Genomic DNA, 13,853 nt, shown 5'->3' with positions numbered 1-13,853 from the left:
AAAATTGCAATGAGGACATTGCATTATTTTAAGATGGGAGGAGTGACATATCCTAATGTTTCATTGGAGACTTTTGCCAGCAAGAGCATCGAATGCAACATTGCCAACGACTTCAATTCAGCATTTTCGCCATTGAAAGCGGTCCCGCACATTAAGCGGCACCATTTGTAAAATCGCGTTTGTCACGTCACACTCTCATTTCATCATCCGACTCGAGAAGTCATAATTGTTGGTCTTCACTCAAAGTATTGTTTAATTTAATTTAAAGCTATTCTAATAAAACCTATTTTTGTTAATAAAAAATATTATTTTTATTTATTTATATTTATTTTTATGTATTTATCTTACCCCTTCTTTGTATCTGAAACGTCCTGCGCGCTTGAAGGGAAATAAATTTCACTGCCCCTAACATCCACAATTAATTTCGAAATAAAGTGCAGAACTCTAGACACAGAGGACTGGCTCATAGAGAGCATATAACTAGTACCAACGCATTTTTGGTAAGAGCCATGCCCGTAAAACTGATTTAGCGAAAGTTTTACAATCAAAGCAGACACTTTATTTGCAACATACAGAGGTAATATAATTTTGAACAATCGGTTTATTCAAAAATATATTTTGTTTTTTCTCCAGATATTTGGCAAATGCAATGCTTTGTGGAAGAAGTGCAAGTGCCCGAAGTCTTGTGAAGTAATTCTCAAAAGCCTAGGTTCAGCTTTACTTGTGCCCGTAGTAACGCGTTGGAATTCATTGTATGATGCAGTCAAACGATTACTCGCGTATAAAGCAAAGTTGAATGATTTGTGTCAAGAATTCGACTTGGCAAAATTTACCGCAGGAGACTTCACTTATCTGGAACATTATACGCTGCTGCTGCAGCCAATTGAAAATATTCTGGATGACCTGCAGGAGGAGGTTAATGTTAAATATGGTTGTTTATTACCCAGTCTTTTGACTCTGAGTAATAAGTTGATGAAATTAAGTATATCTGAAGATATATCAAATCTCAACTCTGTTGCGATGATGTTGGATCAAAAGCTGAAGAAAAGATTTGAACCATATTTTACTTCGGCCCGTCAGCAGATATTGCAACAGTTGCAGCTGTATTGACTCCAGATGTGAAGACTGACTGGATCGAGGCGTTGCAGGACACACTTCCGGATTTGACGGAAGAAAGCATCAACAACAGGGTGATTAAAAGCATTAGGGAGGCCCTAACAAAAAACAACCATGCTTTAGAAGCGATTTCTAAAAGATTGGGTTGTCCTCCAAGTCAAGGATCGAAGTATGACTTCAAACGTGCCGGTAAGAATGTATCTATTTAGTTTTCTTCTGGGTTTTTACACATGTCTTTATTGTTTTAGGTGATGGTCACGACACAAATGCCACCGCGTCAGCTCCACAAAGTGTTGATGTGAGAGCTGCGATAGCAAACCAATACTACAGTTATTTAAATGACCAATCGATGACTGATAGTACCTGGGACCGATATCCATTGCTGAAGGAGGCATTTGTGAAATTCAATACCCCACTGCCATCATCGGCACCTGTTGAACGTCTTTTTTCATTTGCGGGGATAATAAATAGCCCAAGGAGAGGTTCATTGACAGACTTTTCTTTTGAAAAGTTTGTTCTAATGAAAGCAAATTCCAAGTGTTTATGAGTGTTTTTTGTTGAATTATTGTTAATTCATAATTTTGTTTTTGGTGAATTACTGTTACTTTATATATTTTTATGTTGAATTATTGTTTATTTTTGTTGTAAATAAAATTGAATTATTCATTTGTGTTTGAATTTGAAGTGCTTATTCAATATTTATTTTTAAATTTGAACAATGAATTGCAGATTGTTAAATAAAAATAATGAACAGTATATAAGAAATATAAAAATGTCATTTATTTGTGTTATTTCTTTTAGATATTGGTTTCAAAATTGTAAGTAATTGAAAGTACTTGAAAAGAATTGAAAATAGATTCAAGTACATTTTTCAATTCTTTTCAAATACTTTCAAATATTTGTTAAAATTTCAAGTATTTTTTAATTACTGGTACTTGTACTTGAAAATTCTGATATTCAAGATAAAAATTAAAGTATTTAAGTACGTACTAGTACCATTACTACTCAGTATTACACAGGTCCGTTATAAGCTTACACCTTTTATTATTAGCGTAATCGTATTGTTGTTTTCAATTTGCTAATTTCAATGCATATTGCGTATTACATGATAGCATTCAATCGCGAGGAAGAAGTTGTGATGAGCACTGCTTATTTATAAAACTGAAAAAGTAAAAGTTTGATATAAGTTCATAATGGGAAGAAAACGAAATGTATTCATACGTGATTGTTATATTATTGAAGGCTCCAATGGAGAATGTAAACTTTGTAAAAAAAAAAATTAGTGCACTCTGTTTAACTAATATGAAGACATTTACAAAAGGACCACAGTGATATACATATATGATGACAAAAGGGCTAAAACAGAAAGCAGTGAAGCATGCAAAAACGATCAAAAAAATTAAATTTACCGTTGAAATGTCCGTGAATGAAGTTGTTAAGTCTTGCATCACTTTGTTAACTAAACAATCAGTGCCCTTGTCACATTTCGATAATGAGCCATTTAATACATTAACAAACCCAATATTTGATGGTCTACATATTCCAAAAATAAACTCAAGAAATATTTTACACCATTTGAAAGATCAATGTGATAACTTAAAAAATAATATAAGAAATTTAACAAAAAATAAAATACTTTGCCTAAAAATGGATACAACTACTCGCCACGATCGGGCTATTTTGGGTGTAAATGTGCAAATAATCACATCCCATAAACTTGAAATATTCACACTGCCACATGCCATGCTTGAATTGAAGCAGAAACATACAGCGCAATATTTAACCACTAAAATTGAAAATGTTTTGAAAAGTTTCAATATAGATAAGGCGCAAGTTTATGCAGTAACCACTGATAACGGCAGGAATATGGTGAAAGCGGTGGAGCTGTTATCATGTGATGACGAAGAAAGTGACAGTGAAATAGAAGACAATTACGAAAGTATTGTGTGCAATGTAAGATTCGAAAATATTATTTCTATTAAATGTGCTGCCCACACATTGCAGTTAGCTGTTAACCCTCTCATGCCCGATGTTGCCTGTAGGTACGGTGACCATACGTACTATATTATACAAGACAGTACTGTTTTTGGAAGCTTTGCTCTGTGTAAATTATTTTGTACGATAAAATGCGAAAAAGTACTCTTTTTTGAAAAATTTACTGTTTTTGTACTGTAGTTTGTAAATTTTCTTGCGCATTTAAACCTGCAAGTAAGTTGCCTGTACTAACTTGTCGGATAAATTGCTCCTCACTTTAAAGTGCCATTTAAGAATTTTCGTTTTCTCATCTCGCTTCTAAAAATATATTTATTATTTCGAAATTATGGCAAGGCCAAAATTCGAATGCACTACGTTGCTGTGGTGACTATGGTTGGCAATGCGATGCATGCAAAACGTAAACAAAAGCAGCTGTTTATTGAAAACTTATCATGGAAATCCCACAACTAAAAAGAAATTGGCAATGCTTAATTTAAAGCTGGCTTCAAGCACATGCAATCTGCATAAATTTTATGTAGCTGGACTTCCATTTCAGGTAAATTTGTTGAGATAAAAATGCCTTTGTAACTGTGGACTTATCAAATTTATGTAATTGTTTATTAGCTTAATGGCGCCAAGGAGAAAGTGTGTTTTTAATACAGAACTTCGAAAAGAATTCAACTTCTTAATAGAAGCAACAAGAGCCAGTGAAGTAAAGTGCGTTAAATGTATGGCAGTTTTTTCCATTGCAAATAGCGGCAAACTGGATATCCTGCAACATTTAAAGACTAATAAACACAAACACGCTGATATTTCTGCAGCCAGTAGTAAAAACTATTTCTGCATTTTACTTATCTAAATCGCTTGATGGTTGTCGAAAAGTGACATGCATCACAGAAGGAACATGGACGTACCATACGATTCAACACAACTATTCTTTTCGCTCAAATGATTGCACAAATAAACTTATCAAAAGCTGTTTTGATGAAAAATATTCATGCGCACGCACCAAGTGCGAAGCCATTATTTGCAATGTGCTTGCACCCAACGCCATTAAGGAATCGGAGAAGGATTTAGAAGGGGTACATTTCATTTCAATATATTCTTACTGCTCAAACCATGGAAGTACAAAAATATGCCCAATTCTTGTTCGATATTTCACTAAATACAAAGGAATTCAAGTAAAATTTCTGGAAGTTGATGAGATTCCTGGCGAAACGTCTGACATATTGAGTGAATATATTCTGAAGCTGTTAAACAAATTTTAATTGGAAAGAAAATTGCTAGCTTTATGTGCAGACGATACGAACGCAAATTTTGGTGGTGCATCCAGGCGGGGTAAAAACAACCTTTTCACAAAACTTCAACAGGCCACTGGTAAAACATTAATTGGAATTAGCTGCCCACATTTTAAATAATTGCACACAATGTTCTGTGGAATGTCTTCCAATTGACATCGAAGTCATTGTTGTAAAGATCTACTCTTTCTTTTATATTTACACAGTCCGTGTGGCAGAATTTAAAGATATTTGTGAAAACTTAAACTTCGAATATTGTAAACTAATGGGATTTAGTAAAACTAGGTGGCTCACTTTGAAGCCATCAATAGAGAGGATTCTGAAACTTTTCGATCCTCTCAAAAAATATTTTTTGTTACAACCAAAGTGTCCAACTGTCTTAAAACAATTTTTTGAAAATCCTTGCGCTGAAGTTTGGCTTTTATTCGGGCATTACCAAGCATGTCTCTTTCACAGCTATATTTTAAAAATTGAGTCGCAAACAATTTCAATGATAGAAACAGCTTTCCTCATAAATGAACTAAAAAACAAAGTTATTGCACGTAAAGAAGAAAACTTTGCACCATTAGAAGTTAAAAACTCTATTACAGTCTTACAACAGAAAGGTTTAATTGATGTAAATCAATTCCAAACATGCACAAAAAACTTTTATATCAATTGTGTTGACTACCTAAGCCTGTGGGACAGTGCATTCATAGAAGTTCAGGTTTTACAATGGATACTACTCCAGAGAGTACCACCATGGAATGAAGTGGAGGCCAGTTTTTCATATATTTTAGAAAAGAGAAATGGTATCAATATAAAAGATAACGAATTATTTGATGAATTTTCTTGCGTTAAAAATTATGCAACACCTAGCAAGTTTAATGAATGGAACGAAATTGAAAACAATGTTCAAAACAGGTGGTTGGAAATTTTCAAACATTTTGAAGAAAATAAAATTTCTTTTTCTAATATTATAAAAGTTGTTCAGTTTTGTTTGTGCTTGCCCGGGTCTAATGCCCCTACGGAAAGGCTGTTTTCAATTCTTAACAATATGTGGACAAGTGAAAAAACCAAAATTAAAACCGAAACAATAAAATCGATTTTAATTACCAAAGTCAACTACGAGTTAAGCTGCCTAGAATTCAAAGAGTATTTAAAAAATAATTTTGATTTGATTAAAAAAATACATTCCGCTGAAAAGTATGTATAAACTGTGTAAATTATTATTTACTATCTAGTCACGAAGACTTCTGTTATGTTTGAAGACTTTTTTATGTTTTTTATTTATGTATAATGTAAATGAAAAAAACATATGTACATGTATTTCTCAAAATAAATGAACATAAACTAATGTATCTGTTTTTTGTTTTTTATAAAATGAGGGTTCAAAAACGTGTACTGTATTTTCATTTTGAAAATATGGTCACCGTAGATATATCATTCGCTCCGCCGCGCCCACATCTTTTGAGATATTTTTTTGAAAATTGTAAATTACCCTTTTAATATCATTACAGACGTCTGCTTAAAATTTCTGTAGCTTATCATAGCGAGTTTTAGGTGTGAGCAGTAATGGGTTAATAATAAAATAAATATTACGTCGGTATTAATCTAAAGAATAATAATACAACAAAGATTACGTCGGTATTAATCAGTGTTCAGTGAACCAAGGAAGTATAGCGACTGAATCAACCATTCACTTAACGGGTTCGGAGTTAATAAAAGAAGCGTCGAGAATAAAGGAGTATACGGGCAAAGACTAAGACTTATCATCTTTTATAAAGGAGGTAAAACTAATTCTCCCCCTTTTCAACAACAACATACCAATGCAACGGTTTATATTTGAAAGGTACGTAAAAAATAAAATACAAGGACCAGCCCTAGCAGTAATAAGGACATTGAGACAAGAAGCCACATGGCCAGATATGAAAGAAGAACTCATCAAAAACTTCGGCATGAAGGAAACGTACCACAACCTGTATCACCAAGCAGTCAACTTGAGGAATTAAAATGTAAAATCAATACTGACGATTACAACACTAATGATATTTCTGACATTGAGCAACGCAACCCTAATGGTGGAAAACGTTGATGGTACAAACGGTTTTACTGAAATTTCTCTTGAAGACGCAGAAATAGCAGTCAATTACAGCACAATACTACATATTATCAACCCGTTAGAAATTATTAAAGTTATTGAAACTCTTGAACATAATATCGAACAAATCACAAATGATGAGGAAAAACATTTTTTGATACAAGAATTAAACAAGGTTAAATCGAAATTAATAACTATTAACCCACATAGACAACGAAGAGGATTAATTAATATCATAGGATCGGGTATGAAATGGCTATATGGTACAATGGACGATAGCGACAGAAAAGAAATAGAACAACATCTTCAAATAAGCGACGAGAATAACCATGCAATAATAGAAAATTCAAATCAAAATATTCACTAAAATTCACAAGAAAATTTAATGAAATCGCTACAAGTGATCAAAAATTAGAAAAAAAAATAATGTATCTTGATATTCTGTTAAAAATTAAAATTTTTATTAGACAATGAAATAACAAAACAGAAATTATTGTAAAAACTCAGGAGAGTTTTCAGTCAAATGGGGGAGGAGTTACGTCCACTTTCCATTCCAATGAGTCGTTCAAGTCGCTTCCAATTGGGGCAAATGACAAACAAACAGTTTCAGTTGTTTACACAGTGAAACTGCAGACCAATCAAATTTATTGATTTTCGAACATACAAATTCAATTGTTTGTGTCGAAATGAACTCCAGTCGCCCGAACTAACCTACTCAATACCACACTTCAATACAAGTGTCAACAATCTGGCAACCTGTGTACAAAATAGCAATAGCCAAGGGGTGGCATCTGTACATGAAGAGAGTCGTCGAGTGCCGTCGGTTGCATACACACGTAACGAACAGCGAAATCTATTTTATTATTTCTTTATTTTCTAAACTTTGTAAAACTAACTTTAAAAGATTAAATAAACTATTTGTATAATATTAATAACTGAAAAGAGGTCTTCTGACACAAGGAAAAGGGGCATCACTGAATACAACACTCTCCACATCAACATGCTAATCAGAAAAAAAGGCATCACTGATCCTCTCCACATCAAACTGTTTTTGTTTCTTTTTCCACTTTGTACCAACGGGAAGGTGAAGCTGTGCCGGCACTTGTTCTGTACAGTCCGAAAAAGCACTTACGCCGACATACACGCGCACCAGTCCGTTAACAAAAACCGCAACATAAAAAATTTAATTTATTTAACATTAAAAGATATTGTGAAATTTATATGGAAGAAATAAAACATAAATCATAAAAGTCAAAAGAAGGGAAAACAAACAACAATAAAGGAAAATTGATAGTGTAAAACTTATCTTGTAAAACTTATATTGTGTAACTTCTATTGAAACAAGAAATAAAGTAAAATATCCTAAAGCGTTCCTCGGTTCATTAGTAACGGGAAGAAATCAAAAGGATAAGGTAACTTCCACTGCGTCCGGCATAATTCTCGGTAAGTGCTCCCTAATAATTGGTGTTACGGATTGCCAATGCATTGCCCACACTCTGGTCACACTATTATACAATTGCAACACTCTAGCCACGCTATAAACAGAAAGAAGTCACATCTGGTGCTAATTTTTCAAGTGACTCGGGCCACATCATTTCACGTGCGCAATCAACAAAATCTATTTTAATTGGATCATCTCGTAATATATTTTGTAAGACAATTTTTATAAAGAATTATAAATTTAATTGTAACCATCCAAAAGCGGTGTATAATGTGAGGGCTGATTTACTAAAAGTGATCCGTCCTCGTGCTAATAAACGTGGGGTGCAACACTCAAAACCGGAACTTCATTTTGTGCACTCAATATTACACAATTGGTGAACAAAGTAAATAGTTTGGTTGCACAGCAACATTGTAACCTAATTAATTTTGTTTTGTATATAACAACCAAAATTTATTGAACACTGCAATAGTAATTCGATACTTCCGTTTTTGTTTATTTTAATAATTTTGGTGCAACGATCGATTTCGTTGACTTCATTGATTCCACAAACATATGACTGAGTTCAACTGACGTTGTGCTGAGTCTGCATTTGAAAATTTAAGAACCATATAAATATGAGGAGTTTTTAAAGAATGTAGTTAGTTCTTAAGAACCAACCAAAATGTAAAGTTCAAAAATAAAGATTTAAAAATAAAAATTTTAATTGTTCAGCATTAATTACGAAAGTCGGACGCTGTTCATCATGTCCTAGAAAGAACGACAAAAAAATACCAACAAAATGCTTCAAGTGTCATAAATTTATTTGTCGGCAACACTCGAGGGCTTACTGCGTCGGATGAAGAACAGAAAAATCCGCTGATGAGACTGATTAGTTTTTTTTTTTTAAATTTGATCTCGACTATTCCAAAAAAATAGTTTTAAGAGAAGTTACGTTTTTTAATTTTTTTTTTTAATAGGTATAATGTTCCAGTTATGTTTTTGTTTTTTTAAGTTAATACTAATAAAGAACTTTATTAATTACTATAAACTTAATTTAATTTTATTTCGTTTTGACACTCATTTCCTAATATTTGTTTGAGGTCGCTCAAGACCCCTTGCGCATAATTGTGTGATTTTTTCGATGCGCTTAAGTAAGGGTTAATAAAGAGGGCGCATCGCGGTACAGCTCACAAAAATATATCTTTTGACTCATTTTTACTTTATGTATGTAAGAATTAATTGGGGTTCAACCGGGATGGCAAATTTATTTAAAATGGCGAAAAACAATAATTACAGCGGTGGAATACCAAGCTCTCAACAACAACAACAATCACGTGGTTAACGCTTCTTTAGGGCTAGAGATTATGATCGCATGAATACTTTTAATATAAAAAAGAATCAAGCCAGATGGGCCGGTGAAGTAGATACACAAGATCGCTACACCGAAGCAATGACTCGAGGTCAACAACAACAACTTCAACCAAGACGATAAAACCAGCGGATGAATAAGAACAACAACGCTGGTCGGGAACCTCCGCCCGTAGTAACAACTGAGACACCGCCGAAGGATGAACCACTATATGAAGGTTCGATCTCTGCCTCGTGCACAGTCACGACCATCCTAAGCCGCAATCTTGAATATTCGAGTGTACTCATTTTAATTGAAGAATTCTGGAAAGTCGCAGTTCGTGAAAATAGTCTATTTGACCGCAAAATTCCACGGTGTACGTTTAGACATGTGATGGTCGGCATTTTACAAATGAGAATCGCTCAGCATCAGCGGTTCGATAACGGCTACAGTTTATACCAGTTTATAGATCTGAAAGCTGCTTTTGGTGTACCAGAATACAAGGTACCAAAAGTATTATTAGACTATTTTGATTCGATTTGTGCCAGCGTTACATCAACAGGAGAGAAAATAAGAGTTAATCAACTAAAAAATATGCTGCTGCCAGCCGGCACGTTTGGAAAAGCAACTGCTGATAATCATGGCTACCAGCAACTACCCTGCAAGATGGAGGTAACAGATTGCACAAACACATTGAAAGATTTTCAGCTGTTCACCAACACTGTTACATTTTCTGGAATTTTCCATGAATGGAAGAATGCGTAAGTAAGATAGAGAAAAACTATCGACATTCTAAACATATTGTAATATTAACTTGCTAGAAATGGAGAGACGGATACCCAATTTTTCAAGAAGAAGAAAAAAACGAAAAACGCAGTTTATTTTGGGTTTTAAAGAGGTAAGTTCGTTACTTGATAATTTCATATTTTATAATTAATTTCTGTTATATATGTGGTGCCGAGTGTAGGAATTAAGACGAAATACTGTGTTACTGAACACGACAAAGATAAATTACAGCTCTGGACTGAAAAGAAAATTCAACGGAGCGTCAGAACGCTTGCGTACAGTTCGAAGAAGCGTCATAACGCGGGAGTTAATACTTCAACACTTAACCATGCCTGTGCTCAACTCAGCATAGCAAAAGCTAACCACAAGTATAGCATGACATCACCACAATATGTGCCGGATGCATGATAAAATGCGTAAACAATGAAATCATCAAAACAATGTATTAATAGAATTATGACAACAGCCTTGAGCAGCGATAAGCATAGCCTATATAAACCACTGGAGCAATAGCCTCTACGTCACTTTATCATTATCGACTGCCGAGTAACAAGTTCTCTATACCACTTGTAAAAGTTCAGTTTTAAGTTTAATATATTCAATATTATAGTATAAGTTAACACCGGTAAACACGTATCCGGTCAACACTCCACTCCCACCGATATTGCTGACGGTGCATCGGCAGGTTTGAGTGTGGAAATAGCGTAACAACAACTCTCCCACCGATACTGATGACGAAGCGTCGACTAGGTAGCGCGTGACAACAACATCGTTACAGCGGAAAAGCAAGAGGTAAATTGCCGAATTGCATTTTGCAAGTCACACGGCAAAACATATGCAGCAACTGACAGGTAAAACAAAGAGTCAGGTATTTAGGCGTAGTCGTCGCAATATTTTATTAAGCAAATCAGTTGTAATAACTCGACCGATACAAACGGCTGCTCTTGTGTAAACAAGAGAAATAAAAAAGATTAAAACTCAACAAGTGTTTTAATAATTTACATGTGTATACTGTGAATTATTATACGAATGAAGGATCAGTCAGTACCAACCTCATTGGCTGACTTAAAAATATATTTTTTTATTCCTAACCCGAGTAAATAAATTAACTGTCGCCCAACGTGAGGCAGCAACAAAAACAGGATCATCAATAATATCCTTAGTTAGTCTGCCCGAAAGGGAAGAACCTAGTTCCTGGAAACAAATAAAGGATTCATCCAAGAAGTTTACCAGTGCATCATCCCATACAACGTCAATCAAAAAGGATTCACATAAAAATCCTAATACGACAAAAATTGCAAGTAAAGGATCAATATACCATCCTTGGCAAACAACATGCTTTCATAGAAAGAATACCATACCAAGCAGCGTTCCAAGAATACAACTGTAGACCGATCTTTAATAAAATATGTTTATCAGCAAGATGACGTAACCAGCAAATTAAATTGCAATAACCAATGCAGTAGCCGATCTGCAACGACAGTTATTCGAACCACAATTAGGAAGAAGTGCAACCATTCCACAACGAACAGAACAAATATGTTCCTACACCAGACCAGAAGAAGTGGATCTGAATATGTTTAAATCAATAACACAATTTAATGTTGATTGCAACGAATACAGAAATCGGAGAAAAGTAGCAACACAATTATTGGAAGACATACGACAATTCGAAGGACATAATATATAAGCAAAAATAATGATCAGAGGAAAAATTACTGTAAAAGCAGCACAGATCCTGATCAATCACAACGTAAAGAGAAACTTCCAAAACATCATAGATAGGCTAGACGATTCCTATACCGACAAACGACCAATATACGTTCTGGAGGAAGATATGATGAAAATACAACAGAAAGAACTATCATAGCAGCAAAAGCTCTATTCCAATGGCTATATATTGAACATTCAATGACCGCAGCAAACGACAGTCTAACACAGTCTCTAAACGGACGTTGAGTAGCGAAACACAAACATAAAAGCTTAGCAAGGCCGTAAGTTCGCATAGGTCTGCATAGCTACAAACTATTATACAGCAGCGAATAGTGCAGTGCAGTGAAAATATAGTGACATTAAAAAACATTAAAAGAAAAAACATTGCGAGTTGTGTCAACTCAGCAATGAATTTCCCAAATCCTTCCTCCCTGAGCGAGGACAAGCTTACCGCCCTCGTTCAAGACCTCCTTGCGTATCTGCTCTCACATACTCAAAACGTACAAATCGCCGAACGCCAACGCCAACACAAACGGCAACGACGCTACCACCTCTCCCTCTCCCGAAAATGCTCAAATGAGCATTGATCCACCCGATGACACCGCGTTCATCGAAGTTTGCCGCCGGGAAAACCCCAAACGGCAAGAACCCGAACGGGAAAAGCAGAAGCGACGCCGCAAATCCTCAGTGAATTGACGATGAAAAATCCAGCGGTTAAGAGCATTCACCGCATGCGCAAGGGCCCAAAAATATAGCCCCTAATAACGGTCAACTTTGACCCATCGCACTGTTCAGCGAAGGTGTCAAAGTAGAGGCCAAACGAAAGGCTAACGTTATACCGCAATGCCTCCGCTGCCTTAATTTCGCCCACACGGCGAACTACTGAAACGCTCCCTGGGCCTGCGCCTTCTGCGGTCGCTCCCATGCCTCGGCATCCTGCGCTCTCAAAGAGCAAAAAAAAAGCGGAGCCCACTTGCATCCACTGCAATACCGTGGCCTGATGATCCTAAACTGGAATACCAACGGGCTTTCCACTCCCAAAAGGACCGAACTCATCCAGCTCATAGAAGACAAATCCATTGATGTCGTTTGTATCACCGAAACTCACTTAAACTCCAAAAAAATTCTTTATATCCCGAACTTCACAGCCTACAAAAACGACCGCCCAGAGGCCAAAGGGGGCGGTGTCGCCATCTGTGTGAAGAGCTCTGTCCCCCACCTAGCTGCCAACACTGGCTCCTCAAGACTCGAGGCTGTAGGAATTGACGTATTCCTCAATTCACGCAGGCACAGGATCATCACTGTATATATCCCCCTGACAAAAGCCCTCTCAACATTTCATCCCTCTTTAACTCCTCCACTCCTACCATTATCGCAGGCGATTTCAATTCTAAATATAGGATTTGGAACCGTTCTACGAATAATACTAACGGATTGACCCTCTGGAGAATTTCTCTCCAACACAACTTCAACATCGAAGCTCCCTCCGAACCGACCAACCACCCTACAAGTCCCAGGTTCCAAGCAAGCACCTTAGACTGGAAATTACTAGAATTCGCATTAAACAAAATAAAGCAACCGCGACTGAAGAACTATTCAACGCAATCAAGGAATACAATAGGTCAATACATTACATCACAAAAAGAAAACCTATTGAATTATTTTTTGAAAGGAGCAAGACTGAAGGAATAAAAGAATTGATTGAAAACAAGCAGGAGTATATGCTATCATACCACAATAAAAAACGAACAAAAAAGGAATATAAAGCAGGACAAACAGTTTATGTGAAACAAAACCGACGAAATAAAACCAATCCACGCTATTTAAAGAAAACAGTACAAGAGAATCGTGAGGACACAATTTTAACAACGGAAGTGAAGATCGTACACAAGGACAAGCTCAGAAACAATGATGAAGATAACGCTAACATATCATACATTGCTAATATTCCTAGCAACATCCTTAGCTCAGGAAATAACCGACTTACAAGATCGCAAGTACGTGCTAACCGAGATTGACCCATCATTTTTGTATCAAGAACATGAAAACCTATTCCATATGGCGAACGTAAGCAAAATACTGAAACCATACTACAAGATCGCCGAACATATGTAA

General features: G+C 35.6%; 1 pseudogene; it reads left to right on the top strand.

The window, feature by feature from the left end:
• Positions 1–2,309: 2,309 nt before the first annotated feature.
• LOC120768802 lies at positions 2,310–13,853 on the top strand (annotated as a pseudogene).

This window comes from Bactrocera tryoni, chromosome 2 (genome assembly GCF_016617805.1).
Source record: "Bactrocera tryoni isolate S06 chromosome 2, CSIRO_BtryS06_freeze2, whole genome shotgun sequence".
In the NCBI taxonomy this organism is placed as follows: Eukaryota; Metazoa; Arthropoda; class Insecta; order Diptera; family Tephritidae; genus Bactrocera; species Bactrocera tryoni.
The sequence above is the reverse complement of the archived record's forward strand: the minus strand, read 5'-3'. Positions and strand labels throughout refer to the sequence as shown.